Below are 24,197 nucleotides of genomic sequence, written 5' to 3'. Positions count from 1 at the left end.
CAATTACACATTCAAAATATGCAATGCCATAATATGGCACCTCCCAAGCATTTAATTTAAGGAATGGTGTTTTATTCATTGTTGCGCTTAAAGTATCATTGATGGAACCCCTCCCGGCTCTACTTTCTTTTTCTTGAAATGTCCCCCATGGGAGTGCCCAGCTCCCCATGCAATTTTTTGACAATAGTTTGTCTGTTATGCCGCGTACAGACAATAATTTTTCGGCATGAAAAAACTAAGTTTTAGAACCCGAAAAATGATGTGAAGCCCACACACCATCATTTTAAATGAATTTTTTTTAAAACTTTGTTTTTTTTTAATGCCGAAAAATGATCGTGTGTACGCGGCATTAGTCTTGAAAATGTCCACAATTTAATATCAGGATTTGTACCCTATAGACTTACATTTTAGTGGGTTTTGGGGGTATCAAGCAGAATGTGACAAATCCCTAGCAGTAACTATTTCACACTAAAATATTTACTTGGAACTCCACAATAATTGACCATTAACATTTTCTTAAAAGCTGATAATCAAGTGGGATGCCATTTTTTTTTTATTTGAGGCTACTGCGATAAACACATTTCCCTCTGAGCATAATTTTGCAGTTTGTTTACTTCTGCACACACTTGACCTGCACTTTAGTATTCATGGGGTTTTCAAGTAGAATGTCTACAGAAAACTACATGAGGAGGATTGATAAAGACCATTTATCCTGCACAAGGACAAAGAGCAAGGGGCCAGATTCACAAAAGGGATACGACGGCGTATCTGCTGATACGCCGTCGTATCCCTGTTTCTATCTATGCGACTGATTCATAGAATCAGTTACGCATAGATATCCCTAAGATCCGACAGGTGTAATAGTTTTACACTGTCGGATCTTAGGATGCAGTACCGCGGCCGCCGCTGGGGGGAGTTCGCGTCTTAAACCAGCGTCGGGTATGCAAATTAGCAGTTACGGCGATCCACTAAACTTTTTCCCGTCGTTACGTCGCCGCAAGTGTTAGTTTGCCGTCGCAAAGATAGGGCACCTTTTACAAAGTGTAAACTTACTACACCATGTAAAAGTATATAAATAAATGGTGATTCTGCGCAACATATCACACTAATGGAATAGTGATATCACATAAGCAAGATAAATGTAAGAGCTGACAAATATAAATATATATATACTCAAATAGTGAATAGTGAGTCCAAAATATATAATACTCATAAGGCGAATGTGCAAAAATATATAAAGAATATTGTGCAAAAAAAACGGAATGGAAGTTCAATCCCAATAGTAAACACAAATCAGCTGTCAGGGCAGATATTCTGAATGCACTGGATGAAGGTGAGCACCAGCTCTATGGTGTGAGTGCACGGCCGTGCGATAGAAGATAAACCAGATCCCTGGCTGAGCTCCCGGGACTCTTACCTCTCAGCCCTCCTAAATGGTCTTTCCCGCGTCGCTTTTGAATTTTTTTTTATTTATTTTTTTCCGGCGCAAGTCTTTTTTTCACGTTGCGATTCACAAAACGTTGGCGCGTCGTAATTTCGTGCAAAGCACATCAGCAAATTTGCGTCGGGAGCATGCGCAGTACGTCCGGCGCGGGAGCGCGCCTAATTTAAATGGTACCCGCCCCATTTGAATTGGCCCGCCTTGCGCCAGACAGATTTAGGATACACCGCCGCAAATTTCCAGGTAAGTGCTTTGTGGATCAGGCACTTAGCCCGAAAATTTGCGGCGGTGTAACCTAAATCGGTTACGTTACGCTGCGCCCTGGGCTACGTGAATCTGGCCCAAGGTCTTTATTACATGAAACTCCTTCAAAGTAGCTCATTGCAGGAACTGCTTCATGCTGAAATATTGCACTGCTCTTGAAGAAATACACAAAGGACACAAAATCAAAGAAGAAAAAAACATGCTTCTTGCATTTAGGTAATATTTATGCCTAAAGCCCAAATTTCAGGTTCATGGTAGGACATTGGGCCATATTCTCTTACATTTTCGGCGGGCGGCGCGTAAGCCATTTACACTCCGCCGCCCCAACCTACAGGAGCAAGTGCTGTATTCCCCAAACACTTGCTCCGTAGTTTGGGGCGGCGTAGTGTATTTGGCCCGGCGTAACCCCGCGTAAATCCAAGGGGGCGGCTTCTATTTAAATTAAGCGCGCCCCCGATTCTAACGAACTGCGCATGCGCCGGGCTTAAAATAGCCAAGTGCGCATGCTCCAGTTCTCGGCGTAAAACGTCAATGACGCCCACGTGTGCGTCATTGACGTAAAGTCGTATTCAAGAACGACTTAGTAAAACGACGTACCCGACGGGAAAACACGACGCAGACCCGACACCATACTTAACATGGCCTACGTGGGACTGGCGTAAGGTTACCCCTCATATAGCAGGGGTAACCTTACGCAAACGATGTAAGCGACGGTTACGCGACGCGAATTCGTTTGGGAATCGGCGTATCAGGCTCATTTGCATAAACAAATGAGACCTGAACGTAAACGCCACCTAGCGGCCGGTGGAGTAATTACATTTAAGATCCGACAGTGTAAGTGACTTACACATGTCGGATCTTCAGCGTATCTATGTGAAAATGATTCTAAGAATCACTCGCATAGATACACTGGCCAAAAAAGAGAGATACGATGGAGTATCCTGAGATACTCCACCGTAACTTTACTCAGAATATGGCCCATTGTGTTTTTCTAACCTAACCAACAAAATCCAAGCCAAACAAGTTTCAGATCACAGAGCAATGAACAAGAGTATAATTCTTTGTAGTGTAGTAGAAGGTGGGCACAGGTTAACTCCTGATAGGGGCAAGGTAAATGATGGTTCAAGAATTAGAAAACATTGACTCCTCATAGATGCTATATAGATAGACTTAGGAAGCCATTTAGAGGGAAATTATACTTTAACATTCCTGAAATGTAAAGCAAACATTTGAATCACATTAGAGATGGTAGATAAGTAGATAGAGAGATATATTTATAACTAGACCATGGGGTGGGTAAAGTTATTGCCACATTTTGATTGCTGGAAGCCAAATAAATTGGAAATGTCAGTGGAGAGTGAAAAACAGGAAACAAACAGGAGAAATTGTTGTGATTTTGACTACTGGTGATTGCTTGAGGTTACAGTTGTTTTAATTCCTCCTTTGGGATCTTTGCAAACAGCTTTTTAAAACACCTTTTCTGTCACTTTTTAAACAGCATTTTTTTCTCTTTCCTTCCTTCAGTTTGCTAATTATGGGGTGTTGTTTAATTGTTCACGGATGCTACAGGTACTATATCACGTTCTGTAGAACTCACTTGGACTTGCCCACATTTATGCTTGCTGGAACTATGACAAAGTGGGAAATTTGACTAAGTGCCGATGACAGGGAACCAATGTCAGAATACATGGAAGGTGGAGGCTCCAGAACAATACATTTAAAGAACTAGGCTGCAAGTTGAAGGAAAGACCTCCAATGTGATATTCTCTGGAATATTGCCTGTGCCATGCGCAACACATGAAAAACAGGAGGAGCTTAAAGAACTGAATGCATGGCTAAAGATCCGGTGTAAGAGAGAAAGGTTTCGGTTTCTAGAGCACTGTGCTGATTTTTCATTGGGGTGCAACCTATATGCTAAAGATGATTTACATCTAAATGGAAGGAGGTCTGCTGTGCTGGGGGAAAGTTTTTTTGGGAAGGCTGGAAGAGTATTTAAACTAGGATTGAGGGTAAATTTGATTATAATGGGTCAGACGGGGGTAATTTCCTAATGGTGGTGGAATGGGGGAAGATGGGGGAAGTGCTAAGGCAGGTGATAAGATTTCCATGTTACAAAAAAAATTGGAAATCGTACTTTGTGCTAGGAAAAAAATTGCAAAATACATGTGCAAAATGGCACAATGTATTAAAGTGTTTGTTCACCAATGCCACAAGTCTGCCAAGCAAAATATGTGCGTTGGAAGCTTTGGTGCATGAAGAGACATGAGATTAAATTGTTTTTTCTAAATCTTGACTTCATTTTTCACATGATTGGGCTATTAATATTCCTGGCTATGCTCTCTTTAGAATAGACAGGGTAAAATGGAAAGGTGAAGGACTAGAGGACCCGGTGCATCAGGGATCACGATAAATGGCCGATGACAGCAGCCATTTACCACTTGATCACGCCGTCCAGTGACCACGCGATCACTTGTAAACAAACCAAAGCTTGTCCGGTTCTGCTCCTCCCCTATCCTCACGCCTATCGGTACAGCATGTGAGGAGAGGAGGAGAGCCAGGTTCAGCGGCGATGTGGGATACATCTGAAGTTCCCACAGGGCTGATCTGTGCCCAGCCATGGATCATCCATGCTCCATTCATGGCTCATTCATGCTCCATACATGTTTCATCCATTCATCCACGCTCCATCAATGTCTCATCCATGCTCCATCCAAGTCTCATCCATCCATCCATGCTCCATCCATCCATGCTCCATCCATTCTCCGTGCATGCTCCATCCATGTCTCATCCATCCATACATGCTCCATCCATGTCCCATGCATGTTCCATCCATGTCTCATCCATCCATCCATGCTCCATTCATGTCTCATCCATTCATCCATGCTCCATCTGTGCTCCATGCATGCTCCATCCATTTCTTATTCATCCATACATGCTCCATACATGCTCCATGCGTGCTCCATCCATGTCTCATCAATCAGTTACATCAGCATCAGGGGCTTGTTAGCTGCTGATCCAGGACTGATTAATTTTGATAAATGTCAGCCTATTAACAGAGTCTGTGGACAGGCGCACTCCCTCCAGCAGCACAATCACTTGTGAATAAACCAGAGCTTGTCCGGTTTGGCTCCTCCCCTCCCCTCATACCAATTTGTACAGCGTTTTAGGAGAGGAGCAGAGCCGGGTGCAGCAGCACTGTGGGATACATCTGAAGTTCCCACAGCGCTAATCTGTGCCCATTTATCCATGCTCCATTCATGGCTCATCCATGCTTCATGCGTGCTCCATCCATGCTTCATCAATGTCTCATCCATCCATCCATGTCTCATCCATCCATCCATGCTCCATACATGCTCCATGCATGCTCAATCCATGTCTCATCCATCCATCCATGCTCCATCTGTGCTCCATCCATGTCTCATCCATCCATCCATGTTTTATCCATCCATCCATGCTCCATCCATTCTCATTGCATGCCCCATCCATGTCTCATCCATCCATCCATGCTCCAACCTGGGCTCCGTGCATGCTCCATTTATGGCTCATCCATCCATCCATGATCCATGCATGCTCCATCCATGCTCCATCCGTGGCTCATCCATCCATCCATGTGCCATGTGTGCTCCATTCATGGCTCATCCATCCATGGCTCATCCATCCGTGCTCCATCCATGGCTTATCCATCCATCCGTGCTCCATCCATGGCTCATCCGTGCTCCATCAATGGCTCATCCATCCCCATCCATGGCTCACCCATCCCCATCCATGGCTCATTCATGATCATCCGTGCCACATCAGTGATCATCCGTGCCGCATCAGCATATATGCCACATCAATTATCATTCGCGCCACTTCAGTGGTCATCAGTACTCATCTGTGCCACATCCATGCCACATCAGTGCTCATCCATGCCACATTAGTGATCATCTGTGACACATACATGCCACATCAGTGCTCATCCATGCCAAAAACTTGTGGGAAAAAATGACATGTTCAAAAGACCAATAATGTCTCATAGATTATACATTGGGGTGCTTACTTTCCAAAATGAGGTCATTTTATGGGTGTTTCCAATGTCCTGGTGCTCCAGAACCTTCAAAAGTGTAATAGGTAGTCAAGAATAAGGATGAGCTTCGAGTTCGAGTCGAACTCATGTTCGACTCAAACATTGCCTGTTCGCCTGTTCGGCGAACAACAAACAATTAGGGGTGTTCAGGGCAAATTCGAAAAGCCGCGGAACACCCTGTTAAAGTCTATGGGAGAAATCTAAAGTGTTAATTTTAAAGGCTAATATGCAATTTATTGTCCTAAAAAGTGTTTGGGGACCTGGGTCCTGTCCCAGGAAACATGTATCAATGCAAAAAAAGTTTTAAAAACGGACGTTTTTTCAGGAGCAGTGAATTTAATAATGCTAAAAGTGAAACAATAAAAGTGTAATATTACTTTAAATTTCGTACCTAGGGGGGGTGTAAAGTCAGCATGTGAAAAAGTGCATGTTTCTCGTACATAGAACTGTCCCTGCACAAAGTGTCATTTCTGAAAGAAAAAAAGGCATTTAAAACCGGCTTTGCGGCTCTCACGATGTCTGTGTGTTTTTTTTTTAACTATTTACACTTCCTTCGTGAAATGGTAGAGGTACAGTGTACCCCATTACCAATTCACATAGGGGGGGGCAGGATCTGGGGGTCCCCTTTGTTAAAGGGGTCTTCCAGATTCTGATAAGCCCCCCGCCCGCAGACCCCCACAACCACCGGGCAATGGTTGTGGGGATGAGGCCCTTGTCCCCATCAACATGGGGACATCCTCCCCATGTTGAGGGCATGTGGCCTGGTGCGGTTCAGGAGAGGGGGGGCGCACTCTGTCCCCCCCTCTTTTCTGCGGCCGGCCAGGTTAACGTGCTCGGATAAGGGTCTGGTGTGGATTTTTAGCCATTTTTTTTTAATATGGGGTGGAGTTCCCCTTAAAATCCACACCAGACCTGAAGGGCCTGGTATGGATATTTGCAAGGAACCCTACGTCATTTTTTATTTATTTTTTTACGGCGGGGTTCCCCTTAATATCCATTCCAGACCTGAAGGGCCTGGTAATTTAATTTGGGGGACCCCCACACATTTTTTTTCTTTATGAATGAATCATCTCTGTAATTGCCAGAACCAACAATTCATTAGAGCCGCAAAGCCGGTTTTAAATGCCTTTTTTCCTTTCAGAAATGACACTTTGTGCAGGGACAGTTCTATGTACGGGAAACATGCGCTTTTTCACATGCTGACTTTACACCCCCCCCCCAGGTACGAAATTTAAAGTAATATTACACTTTTATTGTTTCACTTTTAGCATTATTAAATTCACTACTCCTGAAAAAACTGCCGTTTTTAAAACTTTTTTTTTGCATTGATACATGTTTCCTGGGACAGGACCCAGGTCCCCAAACACTTTTTAGGACAATAACTTGCATATTAGCCTTTAAAATTAACACTTTCGATTTCAAATTTTTGAGTCCCATAGACTTTAACGGGGTTCTAAAGTTCACACGAACATTTGGTGTGTTCGCAAGTTCTGATGCTAACCGAACAGGGGGGTGTTCGGCTCATCCTTAGTCAAGAAATTAAATGTGTAATTTATGTCCCTTGAATGCCTGATAGTGTTCCCTGCATATTGGGCCTCTCTATTTGGCCAGGCTGTGTAAAAGTCTCACACATGTGGTATTGCCATACTCAGAAGGAGTAGCAGAATGTGTTTTGGAGTGTAATTTGTGGTATGCATATGCTGTGTGAGAGAAATAACCCGTTTATATCACAATTTTGTAAAAAAAAAATCTTAATTTTGCAAAGAATTGTGGGAGAAAAATACAACTTCAAAAAGCTTGCCATTAATCTTAATAAATACCTTGGGTTGTAGACATGTGCACAACAAAAAAATTCGTATTTTTTTGTTCCGTTTCCTCTGCACAACAAAAATTTTCGTATTTTTTTGTTCCGTTTTGTCTCGTTCCGTAGATTCGTAAAGATTCGTAATTTCGTGAGACTCAAGTTTTCCTATTCGGACCCATTCGTATTTCGTAAGACGCAAGTTTTCCTATTCGGACCCGTTCGTATTTTCGTAACAGTTTTATTTTCGTTTATACTGAATGATTCGTAATTCTGTCTAATTTATCTTCGTTGATTCGAAATTCGTAATTTTGTTAGATACCGTATTTATCGGCGTATAGTGCAGAGTTTTTTCCCCTGAAAATAGGGGGGAAATCACGGGTGCGCGCTATATGCCGATAGAATACCTTGGAGGGGAAGGAGGGGGATGAGCGCCCGCCGGAAATCACCGAGCCGTGACTGGATAGAGGGGCTTTCCTGGCAGCGTGTTTGGGAAATACACGAGGGTGTGCATGATGTCACGGGCTGCAGCCAATCCCATAGCGGGGGTGTGTGGCATTCGGAGGAAGAGCCCAGCTCCAATAGCAGGCGAGCTTTGTGTCTCTCCCTCCCAGTGTCATCTGCAGGCTCGTTCACGTGTAGCGCTGTGCTGTGTACATCCCATATGGCGTGCGGTAGAATGACTCCTATGAAGCTCACGTCACACACGCACAGTCCCGCCTCCGCCACCAGCATTGGACCAGTGTTCTGTCTGTCACAGGAGATGGTCCAATGCCGATGGCGGAGGCGGGACTGTGCGTGTGTGACGTGCAGCCGAGTGAAGATGACGGCTCAGTGATTTCCTGCGGGCGCTTGTCCCCCTCCTTCCCCTCCGTGGTATGCTGCATAGTTTTAAATAGCAGAGAGGGAGACTGCACAGGTGCACTGAAGAATTCAGCTAGCAGAGTGGATGGTGTGTCCTAGTAACAGCCTGATGCACAAATTCGCTGCAGCTGTCAGTCAGACCCAGCTGGAAGTGGTGAACTGTGGGAGACATCTCACTTGGTGTTAGTGGTTTTTGCCTCTTTCATTTTCATTTTGTAAGTGTGGTTTTAACATTTAATAAAGGGATTATTCCTTTTTATAAGGAGAGCACTATCTTTTGTTTTTTGTATCCTTTTATATGGCTGGATGTATAATTTTGGAGCTGACCAGTTGAGAGGGAAGAGCCTGTAATCTGCTTTGTAGCTGATCCCAGCTCATAAGGGAACAAGTGCGGTTAGACCTTTGACAACCTGTCTATGGGTTCCTGTGGTGGTGGAGGTTCACAAAAAATTAGATTTTCCAGAAAATTCCCTCTTAAAATTGGGGTGCGCGTTATACGCCGGCGCGTGTTATACGCTGATAAATACGGTAATAATTTTCGATTAATGGATTCGTAATTTTGTACTTTCGTAAATACATAGCAACACGCGGCTAATCCATATTAAGATATACCTTCTCTTAAGCCCCGTACACACGGTCTGACTTTTTGCCAACAAACATCAAAATTTGCGTTTTCCAAAAAATCCGACCGTGTGTAGGCTCTATCGGACAAACTTTTTCGGTTTCAAAAGTCTGGCCAACTCCCTTCAGACAAAAATCCACGGAAAAGTTTGTTTGAAGTCCAATCGTGTGTACGAGGCTTTACACTGTACAAAAGAGATAAGCTGATTGGCTAAGATATTAGGTAATCACTCACTAACTACACTGACCAGTGCCCATTCGAAACAACGATACAAGTACACAAATTTACGAATAGACAAAGAAACGGATTTACACATATGAAAATACGAACATACGAATGAAAATACGAACAGACAACGGATTTAAAATACGGAATGCAAATCGTTCGTTATAGATGTAATTTTCATTCTTTTGCTTTTTCGGTGTTTCGTATTTTAGTAAGATTGTCCAATCATACGTTCGTATTTTCGCTTATTCGTTATTTTGCTTATTCGTAATTCCGTAATTTTCGTATTTTGGATCTTTCAGCTTTTCGGATGTTCGAATTGATACGAATGTACGAAAACTAATAAATTTGTACGAAAATCCATTCGTTACGAACAGGAACGCACATGTCTATTGGGTTGTCTACTTTCTAAAACGGGGTAATTTGGGGGTTATTTGTACTGTCCTGGCTTGTCACGGCTCACCATCCTTGTGGCATCCTCAAATGGTGACAGGACAGTGCATGCATCCTGTCCTTGTGCTATACTCACACAGGTACTCATTCATGGCCCTCTGCTGCATGTGCAGCCACTGCAGCATTTCCAATGTTGAGTTCTACCTGGTGGGCATTTCACAAATGAGGTGGTTGGTGAGCTAGTTAAATTCCTGCTGAATGTCAGCCGGTCGAGCACTAGCAATGAATGATTGCCTGAAATGGCCACAGACTTTTCTGGCCGGCCTCAGAAGATCTTGTAAGCCTGGGTACCTGTTCAAAAAATGCTGCACCACCAAATTCAGGATGTTTGCCAAGCATGGAACATGTTTTAAGTATCCCTGTCGGAGGGCGGAGAGAAGGTTGGTGCCATTGTCGCATACAACCTTTGCTGGCTCAAGCTGCCATGGTGTCAAGCATCTCTGAGCCTGCCCCTGCAGAGCTGACAGAATCTCTGCCCCAGTGTGGCTCCTGTCCCCTAGACAGACCAGTTGAAGAACCGCATGGCATGTTTTACCCTGACTGCTTTCGTAGCTTAGGGAGCACTAAGGCTTTTTGGAGGCATGGTGGTGGAATAAGTTCCAACACTGAACACTGTCCTGCATCCTTCCTAGCTGCTAGCATAGTTACCCAGTGCGCCATGAAGGAATTGTAACATCCCTGACCATGCCTGCTGGACCATGAGTCAGCAGTAATGTGAACCTTGCTGCTGACTGCCCTGTCCAACGAGGCCAAAACATTGCATTCCACACGACGGTACAGAGCTGGAATGACCTTACGTGAAAATACATTTATTTTTGGAACCTGCCACTGTGGTACAGCACATTCACGAAAGTGGGCAGAGTCTACCAGATGAAAAGGCAGCAGTTGCAGTGCTAGCAATTTGGCCAAGCTAGCATTTAAACGCTGAGCATGTGGATGGCTGGGACAGTATTTTTTTATGGTTCAGCAACTGAGGTAGCGAAACCTGCCTGGTGAAATCAACAGGTGGTGTACCACTTGCAGATTTGGTGCAAGTTCTTGTGGCACCCATTGCTATACCATCATTTTCTAAGTGCAGGTTTTTGAGAAGACTTGAGGTATAGTAGGGGTGGAAATCACAGATAAGAAGCACGGAGAAGTATTTTTTATGATGTGGGTCTTTCAGATGCTGTTGCCAACGGACTGCATGGCAGGTCATCATATGTCTTGTCAAGCATGTGGTGCCCAAGCGGCTGGTGTTCTGGCCACGCTTGATCCGCTTCAATTTTTTTTTTTATTTAGCTTGGTGCTCTATACATTCTTTTATTATTGTTTTACATTTTTTGGGGGTAATTTTTTTTTAACTGTTTATTATAGAGTGTGGGAAGAGAATATGGTGCGTGGGTGCAATACTTTTGGGCTTGGTGCACTATAAACCATTTTATTATAGTTTTTTTTCAATAAAGAAAGAATGCAGCAATTGTTGAAACAGTGGCGACGCAGAAGGAAGACCACCTGTGACTCAGAAGAAGAAACAGCAATAACGGAGACCTTTTTTTGCTGCTGCTGCTGCTAAAAAAAAAAAAATCAAAGAGCCCCCCCCCAAAAAAGGGAACCACTGCTGACAAAGAAAGACAAACACCTGTGACCCAGAAGGGGGGGACAGCAATTATGCCCTAAATATTAAGTGCTGCTGCGCCGCAAAGAATTTTTTTTTTAAGTTTACCACTGCTGTGCTGATGCAGAAGGAATAACACCAGCGCTACTCCAAAAATAATTGGATCAGTGGAGACACACCGACACTTCAATAGCACCACAACACTGGGCCAGATTCAGGTACCGCGGCGCACTTCTTATGGAGGCGCAGCGTCCCGTTTTTGCCCTGCGCCCCCGCAAATTATCTGCGCTACACTTCATTCACGAAGCAGTAGCCACGTAATTTGCGTGGGCGCTCCTCAAAAATGCCCGGCGTAAGGGCGCGTAATTTAAATGATCCCGTAGGGGGCGTGGATCATTTAAATTAGGCGCGTTCCCGCGCCGAACGTAGTGCGCATGCTCCGTCGGGAAACTTTCCCGACGTGCATTGCGGCAAATGACGTCTCAAGGACGTCATTTGCTTCAAAGTGAACGTAAATGGCGTCCAGCGCCATTCACGATTCACTTAACCAAACGACGTAAAATGTAAACTTTGCGACGCGGGAACGACGGGTATACGTAGCATTGGCTGCAACTGCTATTAGCAGGAGCAGCCTTACGCGAAACCCGACGAACGGAAACGACGTAAACTGCGTACGCAGGGCTCGTGTAGGGTAGTGAATTGGCGTTAGTATGCAATTTGCATACTATACGCTGACCACTACGGGAACGCCCCCTAGCGGCCATCGTAAGAATGCAGCCTACGATATGACTGGTGTAAGAGCCTTATGCCAGTCATATCTTAGGCTGCAGTCGGCGTATCGAGGTTCCTGAATCAGGAGCATTCGAAACGCCGGCGCAAGTAAGCAATTGCGCTGCGTAACTTTGGTTACGCAGACGCAATTGCTACCTGAATCTGGGCCACTGTGTTATTCACACTACACTGCACTGTATTATATATACTGCACTACACTGTGTTATTCACACTGCATTACACTGTATTATATACTCTGCACTGCACTATATACTCTGCACTACACTGTAGTATATACTCTGCCCTGTTCTATATAGTCTGCACTGCACTGTCGTATATACAGGTTGGGCCATTTATATGGATCCACCCGGGTGGGCCATTTATATGGATACACCTTAATAAAATGGGAATGGTTGGTGATATTAACTTCCTGTTTGTGGCACATTAGTATATGTAAGGGGGGGAAACTTTTCAAGATCGGTGGTGACCATGGCGGCCATTTTGATGTTGGACATTTTGAATCCAACTTTTGTTTTTGGTGTATCCATATAAATGGCCCACCCTGTACTCTGCACTGAATTTTATACACTACACTGACTGCACCATATTATATTTTGTACACTGCCTGCACTGTATTATATATTCTACACTGACTGCACTGTATTATATACACTACACTGCCTACATGCTCTATCCAATAACTAACCTGCCTACTCTATGTCCACTACAAAACACTACATACAGCCTCCTTGTAAGCAGTCTTTTATAGTATGGGGTGTGGACTTGACAGGTATGCTGCCTTTGGTCAATCATGGTTCTCACAGCACATGACGCTGTGATTGGCCAAAGCATACAGGTCAGGTGCATGCTTTGGCAAATCAGCAGCCTTCAACAAACTGTGACCTCGCAGTGCAATTATGGGGCGCATCGCGGCGGGCGAACGTTCTACGAACAAACGAACATCAGATGTATTAAATAGTGTATGGAGGTTGTTTATTTGAGTGTGTTGGCTTTTTTTCCCTTTGTTGGTTGAACTGGATGAACTTTTTCAACCAGATTACCTATGTACCTTAACCACTTAAGGACCGCCTAACGCCGATATACGTCGGCAGAATGGTACGGCTGGGCACAATCACGTACCTGTACGTGATTGTTAAACGCCCGCGCCCCGTTTAGAAGCTTCGTGGCCACGGGACCCACGGACCCGATCACCGCTGGAGTCCCGCGATCGCTCCCCGGAGCTGAAGAACAGAGAGAGCTGTGTGTAAACACAGCTTACCCGTTCTTCACTGTGGTGCCGTCATCGATCGTGTGTTCCTTAATATAGGGAACCACAATCAATGATGTCACACCTACAGCCACACCCCCCTACAGTTAGAAACACAGATGAGGTCACACTTAACCCCTTCAGCGCCCCCTTGTGGTTAACTCCCAAACTGCAATTGTCATTTTCACAGTAAACAATGCATTTTTAATGCATTTTTTGCTGTGAAAATGACAATGGTCCCAAAAATGTGTCAAAATTGTCCGAAGTGTCCACCATAATGTCGCAGTCACGGAAAAAATCACTAATCGCCACCATTAGTAGTAAAAAAATTTTTTTATAAAAATGCAATAAAACTATCCCCTATTTGTAAACGCTATAAATTTTGCGCAAACCAATCGATAAACGCTTATTGCGATTTTTTTTACCAAAAATAGGTAGAAAAATACGTATTGGCCTAAACTGAGGAAAAATGTTTTTTTATATATATTTTTGGGGGATATTTATTATAGCAACAAGTAAAAAAGTATTGAATTTTTTTCAAAATTGTCGCTCTATTTTTGTTTATAGCGCAAAAAATAAAAACCGCAGAGGTGATTAAATACCACCAAAAGAAAGCTCTATTTGTGGGAAAAAGAGGACGCCAATTTTGTTTGGGAGCCACGTTGCACGACCGCGCAATTGTCAGTTAAAGTGACGCAGTGCCGAATTGCAAAAAGGGGCCTGGTCCTTTACCTGCATTTTGGTCCGGGTCTTAAGTGGTTAACTATAAATATATATATATATATATATATATATATATATATATATATATACTTACATACATACACACACACCAAATATTTTTTTGGGCAAAAGAATATTTTATACAAAACATGAGTGGTTCTTGCCTTGTTACCTTAGACCTCTTTCACACAGACCGGATCAGTAATGATCTGCCCCGTGCACCTCCGGTTGCTCAGCGGGGATCGCTCCGTTGATCCCTGCTGAGCCAGCAGATGACAGGGCGGTCCCCGCACACTGTGCAGGGACCGCCCTGTCTTTTCTCCGCTCCCCCCTATGGGGGGGATCGGATGAACACGGACCGTATGTCTGTTCACCCAATCCGATCTGCCAGACGGATGGAAAAGTACCTCCGTCACACTTTGGCGGATCAGAGTGGGTCGGATGTCAGCGGCCATGTCACCGCTGACATCCGCGGCTCCATAGAGGAGCATGGAGCGCCCGCTCAGGTCAGCCAAAAAAACTGGCAGGCGGACCTGAACGGCCCGCCAGTGTGAAAAAGCCCTTACAGTCTTGTTTACTTTCAATGTATTCAATGGTTTGAAGATGAAAAAAATCAAACAGTTCTGTGACTGAAAAGGACACTTTGACTTAAAACACATGCATGCGGCTAATTTGCTCTATTTAAATGGACAAAGTGGGATATTAGAAAAACTTAGATTATTATGGTGAGATCATTAATATTTAAGTATCAGCTGCTTTCAGCCTCTACCAAAGGAACATGTTATTTAACTAATACTTGAGAGTATAAAACCATTACTTAGATTAATTGCTCCTTTAGCAGCAATCAGAAGAAGCCACTAATCAAAAATTAATGCCTGCTCTTTTGGCCAGTACTAATTATCGCACTTTTGAATCTCAGATTATAAATTCAGTTGTGTCTCCCCACAAATGGACAGAGCAGGATTTACCATTAGGTATGTAGCTATAGATGATAGAGGCAAAAAGGCCCCTGACTGCATTATTTCCCTTTAATAATAATGACTACATTTTTATTTTCTTTCTCCATAGGAATAGACATTTCATAAGGTTATATACACATTGTGCCTGTTTTACTGACGGAGTTGAGAATATTCACTTCAATTATTGTAAAAAGCAAACTTTTGTGTACTTATTTTGTCTGTACAGGATTGGTTACTTTCTATTTTGGTTGCTTTCTCTATATTTTAGGACAGGCTTAACCCCTTCATACTTAAAAGTAAAACAAATATTGATGCTTAACCACTTAAGACCCGGACCAAAATGCAGCTAAAGGACCTTGCCCCTTTTTGCGATTCGGCACTGCGTCGCTTTAACTGACAATTGCGCTGTCTTGCGACGTGGTTCCCAAACAAAATTGGCGTCCTTTTTTTCCCACAAATAGAGCTTTCTTTTGGTGGTATTTGATCACCTCTGCAATTGTCAGTTAAAGCGACGCAGTGCCGAATCGCAAAAAGTGCTCTGGTCTTTTGGCAGCAATATGGTCTGGGGGTTAAGTGGTTAATCAGAGAAGCACCCATGGTAACTCTGGAGGAGCTGCAGAGATCCACAGCTCAGGTGGGAGAATCTGTCCACAGGATAACTATTAGTCATGCACTCCACAAATCTTGCCTTTATGGAAGAGTGGCAAGAAGAAAGCCATTGTTAAAAGAAAGCCATAAGAAGTCCCGTTTGCAGTTTGCGACAAGCCATGTGGGCGACACGGCAAACATGTGAAAGAAGCTGCTCTGGTCAGATGAGACTTTTTGGCCTAAAAGCAAAATACTATGTGTGGCGGACAACTAACACTACACATCACCCTGAACACACCATCCCCACTGTGAAACATGATGGTATCAACATCATGGTGTGAGGATTCTTTTCTTCAGCAAGGACAGGGAAGCTGATCAGAGTTGATGGGAAGATGAATGTAACCAAATACAGGGCAATCTTAGAAGAAAACCTATTAAAATTTGCAAAAGACTTGAGACTAGGGCAGAGGTTCGACTTCCAGCAGGACAAAAACCCTAAACATACAGCCAGAGCTACAATGAAATGGTGTAGATCAAAGCATATTCATGTGTTAAAATGGCCTGGCCAAAGTCTAGACCTAAATCCAATTGAGAATCTGTGGCAATACTTCAAGATGCTCTCTATCCAATCTGACAGAGCTTGAGATTTCTTGCAAAGAAGAATTTGCAAACATGTCACTCTCTAGATGTGCAAAGCTGGTAGAGACATCTCCAAAAAGACTTGCAGCTGTAATTGCAGTGAAAGGTGGGGCTGAATACAAATGCATGCCATATTTTTTACATGTTTATTTGTAAAAAATATAAAAACCATTTATCGTGTTCCTTCCACTTTACAATTACGTGTCACTTTGTGTTGATCTATCACAGAAAAAATACCAATAAAATACATTTACGTTTTTGGTTGTAACATGATAACATGTTGAAAATTTCAAAGGGTATGAATACTTTTTCAAGGCACTGTATATAGCAGTTGAACTATATGCAGACACAATCCAAACCTCAAGGAATATTCATATGATACACCTTTCCATAAGCATGCTAATTATTAGAACTAGCCAAGCTTGCATGTTTATTTGTATGGAAAAGGGAAGAAAAGTCATCAGCAGGGAAATAATATCAATTAGCCAACAAATGCAAAAAAGGCCAATCATCTTTACTTTGAGAAGGCCTGAGAACTGTCTAGCAAGGTCTTGTGAAACATACACGATACAAACATTTCTTAATGTGACTGTAACTCACTTCAGCTCCGGCACATTTTACCCCATTCATGATCAGGCCATGTTTTTATATTCAGCTCTGAGCTAGTTTAACTGAGCATTGCGTGGGTATGCATCGCTGTACCAAAACAAAATGTATATAATTTTTTCACACAAATGGAGCTTTTTTCGATGGTATTTGATCACCACTGGGTTATTTATTTTTTGAGGTATAAACAGAAAAAATAATAAAAATTTTGAAAAAATATATATTTTTTACTTTCTGCTTGTATGACTTATCCAATAAATTAAAAAACTGTTTATAAAAAAAACTATGGGCCAGATCCACAGCCAGCCGCCGTAACTTAAAAATTCCCATTTAAGTTACACTGGCTGAAAATGTCTACCTAAGTGCCTGATCCACAAAGCACTTTTCGGCTGTGTAACTTAAATCCGGCCGGCGTAAGGCGTTCCCAATTCAAATGGGGCGAGTACTGTGCATGCTCGTGACGTCATTTTCCTGACGTGCATAGCGCGAAATTATGTTACGCCGAGCTTCGTGAATCGCGCCGGGTCAAAAAAGTTGCGTCGGGAAAAAAAACGAGTTGCGGCGGGAAATTTTTTTTTTAAAAATAAAAAAAAGACATCGTCGCTGGAAAGAAGGGTCTGCTTTTACAAGGTGTAAACAGTTTACCCTTTTAAAAGCAGCCCTAATTTTACACATGCAACTTAAAACTTACGGAGAAAAAACGAAGCTGAAAAGCTTTGTGGATCTCCGTAAGTGCTAATTTGCATACCCGAGGCGGCATTTCGACGAGAAATGCCCCCAGCGGCGGATGCGGTACTGCATCCTAAGATCCGGCAGTTTAAGTCCCTTACACATGTCGGATCTTCTGTCTATCTCTTGGAAACTGATTCTGTGGATCAGTTCCAAGGATAGAAACAGGGATACGCAGGCGGAACAGCAGATCCGCCTGCGTATCTCTTTTGAGGATCTGGCCCTATATTCAGAAGACAGGTGTTATTGCAAGTGACTATAGCGGCTTCATCCACAAAGGAAAAAAAAGGACTATAATATATATGTGATTTAATTAAGGGACACTTGGTACAAAGACATTTATTTATTCATCTGTTCTCTTATGTTTGATTTTTTTTAAGTCTATGGTTCTGTTGGTAGTGGCATATCAAGTGGATATTAGGTATACCAATTGTACATATACTGCATGTTTTAAATATTGGTTTTGTGTATTGCTCGGCACTATTTGGATAACATTACTGTATATAGGTGTAGGTGAGATCATGTTTAGTGTCAGCAGCAATACCTTCAAATATCACAGATATAAAGGGCCTGGTAATGGACTGGGGGGGGACCCATGCCATTTTTTTCAATGACTTTTATCTGTATTGACGGGATCCGACAATTTATTATAGCCGCGAGCAGTTTTAAATGACTTTTTTTAGAAGTGTCATTTTGTGCAGGGACTGTTATAAACACGCGAAAATTGCGCTACTTTACAGGCATACTATAGACACCCCCCAGGTACGCAATTTAAATAAATATTTCACTTTTATTGTTTTACTTTAAGCATTATTAAAGTCACTGCTCCCGAAAAAACTGACGTTTTTAAAAAAAAATTTGCATTGATAAATGTCCCCTGGGGCAGGACCCAGGTCCCCAAACACTTTTTATGACAATTAACCTTTAAAATTAGCACTTTTGAGTTCTCCCATAGACTTTTAAAGGATGTTCCGTGGCTTTCGAATTTGCCGCGAACGCCCCAAATTGTTTGCTATTCGGCAAACAGGCGAACGGCCAAAGTTCGAGTCAAACATGAAGCTCATCCCTACTACCTATCACACTTTTAAAGGCCCTAGAGCACCAGGCCCACAAACCCACCCTATTTTAGAAAGCAAACACCCCAATGTATATTCTATGAGTCATTATGAGTCTTTTGAACATGTAATTTTTTTCGCAAGTTTTTGGAAAATGTGGAAAAAAATTGAAATATATATTTTTTTGCACAAAGTTGTCAATTTATAAGATATTTCTAGCACATAGCACGTACAAACCAAAAATGACATTAAACATTCTGCTACTCCTCCTGAGTATGGCAAAACCATATGTGCGAGACTTTTACGAAGCCTGGCCACATAGAGAGGCTCGACATCCAAGTAGCTCCTCCAGGCGTTCTAAGAGCATAATTTACACATATAACTTCCTGACTACCTATCACCTGTGAAGGCCTTAAGCCTCATACACACGGTCAGACTTTTGGCCAACCAACTTCAAAATCTGCAACTTTTCTAATTTGTCTGACCGTGTGTACGCTCCATCGGACCAACTTTTTCGGGTTTCATCCGACAAAAAGTTGGGTCTGCAAACGGACCAACTTTTCGGCAACAAAAGTCTGATGGTGCCTTGAGTGAAATCACACTTGCATCTCCTACCACACTCTAATTTCTATGGGCATCCTCAAGTTTTATAAACATGTGCATCTTTGGAAATTCGTGATGTAAAATCTAACAGCTGTTCATTATTACTGCAATTATCAGGGCCACTTTGAGTGTTGTTTTATCTCAAAAACTACTGCTGCAAAATATTGTTTTGCTGCCCATTGAGTGTAAGGCTGCATTCACACCTGAGCGTAGCGTTTTGCTGTGTTTTTTACTGCGATTTGCCGTGACGAATTGCGCCGTTTACCGCGATTTGCCGCGACAAAATGCAGCGTTTTTCCAGCGATTTTGTACAGGTCTAGGGTAACCAATGTAAAACGCCCAAATACGCTCAATTTGAGCGACAAAAAAGGGTCCAGAACTTGTTTGGGCTTCAGGCGTTCGGCGTCAGGCGTTTTGGAGTGGAGATGTGAACCATCTCCATAGGGAATAATGTATTTTTTTCCCTAATGTAGTTTTTGAGCGTCGCGCTTTAGGCGACAAAACGCTCAGGTGTGAATGCAGCCTTAAGATCCCAGAGAGCATTACCACAGTTACTGAAAGTATTTGAAGACCTTTCATTTGTAGCCCGTCCAGAATTTCTAAATTTTGATATTCATTTTTTTGAAAACATTGATAACCATCAAGACAAAAACAATGTACTACGGCATGGGTGCTCAACCTGTGGCTCTCCAGCTGTTGCAAAACTACAATTCCCATAATGCCTCAGCCTTTGGGAGACATGCTTGTACCTGTCAGCAGCTTGCAATGCCTCATGGGAATTGTAGTTCCGCAACAGCTGGAGAGCCACAGGTTGAGCACCCATGTACTACGGTATACTATGCAGGTAGTAATTATCTGATTTCTCATGCCATAAGTAAATACATATTATAAGAATTATTAAAAGTTTTAGAAAGCACTTTTATTTATTTGAAGTGGTTTACTGCAAATATCGTCCAAAACAGTATACACAGTAATGTTACTTTATATTGACACTTTATATAATTAAAAATTGAAACTTGTTTCTTAATTAAATGTACGATTTATGTGGTCATTTATTATGCTTAAGCAAAATGCATAAAACACTGGTGTCAAATAAGGGAAGACGTTTCTAGTGTTAACACAAAAACACATTTTGAAATGTATGATATTATTGCTTTTGTCATAATATTTTTATTTAAAATATTGTAACCTTTAATCTTTACTGTTTTGCTTTTAATGATATTTAGACTTCAAGACCTTTAGATAGTCAAATAAATTGTGTTACAACATTCATTTTGGAGATAAGTAATATGCATTACAAATAGAAGAAACTTAGATTGGTTCAATTATTTATTTTTACTTGCATTGGGAAATTTAAATGATTATGTCATTTATCAATAACAGACAATTTTGTAACACAACAAATGTTGTAATTTTAAAACTCTTGCTTCACAAAGTGTGGCTGTGAGTTTTATTACCTCATATTTTGTTAATAACATGGCCTTTTGAAAGCATCCATTAAGATCTGAAGAATTAAATTACCAGGAATGTAATGTAACACAGTTGGAAATTTCCTGTTAAATTAGCTTTACTCACTTTTAATGGATGCTCTAATTGGACATAGTTATTAATGAAAATATGACACTGTTTGGGAGAACTTATAGCTTTCTGTAATACTTTACATGGTTCTACTTTTAATTAATATTTTTAATCTAAAACTTTTAATAAAACTTAATTTTAGCTTTTTTCACATAATGCTGGAAATTTGTTCTCTGGAACAATTAAAGATTATAGCCACAGTATGCATGCTATGGAAGACGAATTTGGGAAATATATATGTGTGTATATATATATATATATATATATATATATATATATATATATATATATATATATATATATATATATATATTTACAGTATATGCTTATATGTCTAAAATTAAAACCATTTATCCATGCTTTTTTGTTTTACTTAAAATTTTACAAACACTTTTCTTTATATTATTTTTATCCTAAGCCTGTGATAATAATAAGTTTAAAATACACCTACTGTACAAATGTATAATTTTATAATTTTGCGAGTGTATATATGTAGCACCCCCTTAGCTAGGTTACTGTTGTTGAGGCAAATGTAGATTTTGACTACCCTGCAGCAAAGGAGGAGTGTTCAATTGCTTTTGGATTTTCCGGGTTCTGCTGGCTGCTGCTTTCTGTAGGATTTTGTAAGGTTCCAGAATTTTGTGGGTGGATGAGGCAGACCCCCTTCTGTATATTCATGCAGCCTCAGTCAATCCCGGGCAAGAAGAATGGCCACTAGGGAGCTGAGGTGTGTATAAAACGTACACAGGGCACAGTGAGTACAAGCCTAAAAAGATCCTAGAAATTGACCATGCCACTCTTTGGGAAAGCTCATTCAGATTGCTAGATCAGGCTATAGTTTTTTTTTGTAATGGGGCCTCCTGAGCTGTAATTGACTAGTTACTAACATCAAGAGGGTGTTTGCACTATGAAGAGACAATACAGTATTTCCTTGTACACTCGATCGGTTTTCACGATGAGAAAACTGCCATTTTTTAAATTGGCCGTGAAAATCGGTTGTATGTATGCTCCCCAGCAGTTTTCTCGACAAAAAAACTGCCCGCAAAAAAACAGCTCTCTTTTTTTTCGTCGTGTTTCCCGTCAGTTTTTTTCGCGTCGCGAAAAGTGGTCGTGTGTATGCTTTTCCAAGGGGAAAACGCGCATGCTCAGAATCGAGTATGTAGCCCAAAAGCAGCCCAAAGGGTGGTGTCATTTGAAAGGAACTTCCCCTTTATAGTCCCGTCGTAGGTGTTGTACGTCACCGCGCTTTGGTCGGACGTTTTTTTGCATGAATGTCAGGCTGGAGAGGAATCATGTCGGGAAAAAAGTTTTTTTCCTGCCGAGAAAAATGGTCGTGTGTACGAGGCATTAGAGTGTCCATCACTACTTTCACACTTGTTTTGGAGTATCCTTAGGCCTCGTACACACGACCGAGTTTCTCGGCAAAAATCAGCAAGAAACTTGCTGGGAGATATTTTTTTGCCGAGGAAACCGGTCGTGTGTACATTTTCGTCGAGGAAACTGTCGAGAAACTCAACGAGCCAAAAAGAGAACATGTTCTCTATTTCCTTGGCGGGAATGGAGAAAATTGGCTTGTCGAGTTTCTCGACGGCTTCACAAGGAACTCGACGAGCAAAACAATGTGTTTCACCCATCGAGTTTCTCGGTCGTGTGTACGAGGCTTAAGGCTCACACTACACCATACCCAAATTTAATAATCCATAAATCTACAAAACATACTATCTGCCTGGTTCTTGTGAGGAAGGTCTGGGGAGCTACAGTGTGCTTGGTTGCTTGCACTTCCTACGGAATAAAACTGGTGACAAATAGCTGGACCAGTCTGAGGATCATGTTTACATGTATGTAAACCCTAAAGTCAAGCTATAGTTAATTTAGCTGGCAATTTACTGAAAAACCTGTAAGGCTAAAGATTTTAGTATATTGCTGGTTTATTAACCACCAGTTTTTCAGGGTCTTCATGTTTTTTTTATTACAGGGTGACAAAGGGTTATCACTCTACAGGCAGCTGTGCTCACAATGCATCGGGTATAGAAAGCCATGTTTTTTATTTAGGTAGATGTTTGATGCTTTCTTTGCCATCATAATCAATTTCCTGTGTACACTTATAAATAGCTGGACAGCCATGATTGCTCATTATATATACATCTTCTGCGTCCTACTTACTACCATTGTGCTTCATTAACCTACCTTTCTCTCAGTATAAGTCTGCGAACCACTTTTTACCTGATTGGATACAATCTCTTAAGACCACACTAATGCTGCGTACACACGATCGGATTCTCTGATGGTCTAAAATCCGGTGGATTTTTTCATCGGAATTCCGATCAAGTTGCCTTGCATATACACTGTCAGACTAAATTCCGATCGTCCAAAATGCGGTGACGTAAAACACTACAATGAGCCGAGAAAAATGAAGTCCAATGCTTCCGAGCATGCGCCGACTTGATTCTGAGCATGCGTTGTTTTTTCTCCGATGGAATTCCACACAGACGATCGGAATATCCCTTCGTATTTTTTTCCATCAGAAGAATTTAAAACATGTTCTATTTTTTTACTCCGATGGAGAAAAGTCCGATGGGGCCCACACACGTTCGGAATTTCCGATGAAAGTCTATCGGAAAATCTGATCGTGTGTATGCGGCATTAGTCTATCTAATAAATCCCTACAGGCAATCTTATGTTTTTTGTATGTTTTTTTTTTTTTATGTTTTCAGGCAAAAAATACACTGGCCCAGATTCAGGTACATTTGCGCGATATTTGCGGGGGAGCAGGGCAACAATTTTGCCCTGTGCCCCCGCAAATATTTTGCGCTGCCCTCGATTCACGGAGCAGTAGCTCCGTGAACTGCGAGGGCGCGCCGGCAAATTTGCCTGGCGTAAGCGCGCGCAAGTTAAATGATCCCGCCGGGGGCGGGAATCATTTAAATTAGGCGCGCTCCTGCGCCGAGTGTACAGCGCATGCTCCGTCGGGAAACTTTCCCGACGTGCATTGCGGCAAATGACGTCGCAAGGACGTAATTTGCTTTAAAGTGAACGTGAATGGCGTCCAGCGCCATTCACGAAGCACTTACGCAAACGACGTGAAATTCAAATTTCACGTCGCGGGAGCGGCGGCTATACTTTAGCATTGTCTGCCCCTACTATTAGAAGGGGCAGCCTTGCGCTAAAGTTGCCGTACGGAAACTCCGTACCTGGCTTGCGCGGGGCCCGCGCAAGTTTGTGAATCAGTTGGTAGTATGCAATTTGCATACTACACGCTGATCACAATGGGAGCGCCCCCTAGCGGCAAGCACAAGAATGCAGCCTAAAATCTGCGAGGCATAAGTGCCCCATGCCACGCAGATTT

This window comes from Rana temporaria, chromosome 4, assembly GCF_905171775.1.
Source record: "Rana temporaria chromosome 4, aRanTem1.1, whole genome shotgun sequence".
Taxonomy (NCBI): domain Eukaryota; kingdom Metazoa; phylum Chordata; class Amphibia; order Anura; family Ranidae; genus Rana; species Rana temporaria.
This window is presented reverse-complemented; position numbering follows the sequence as displayed.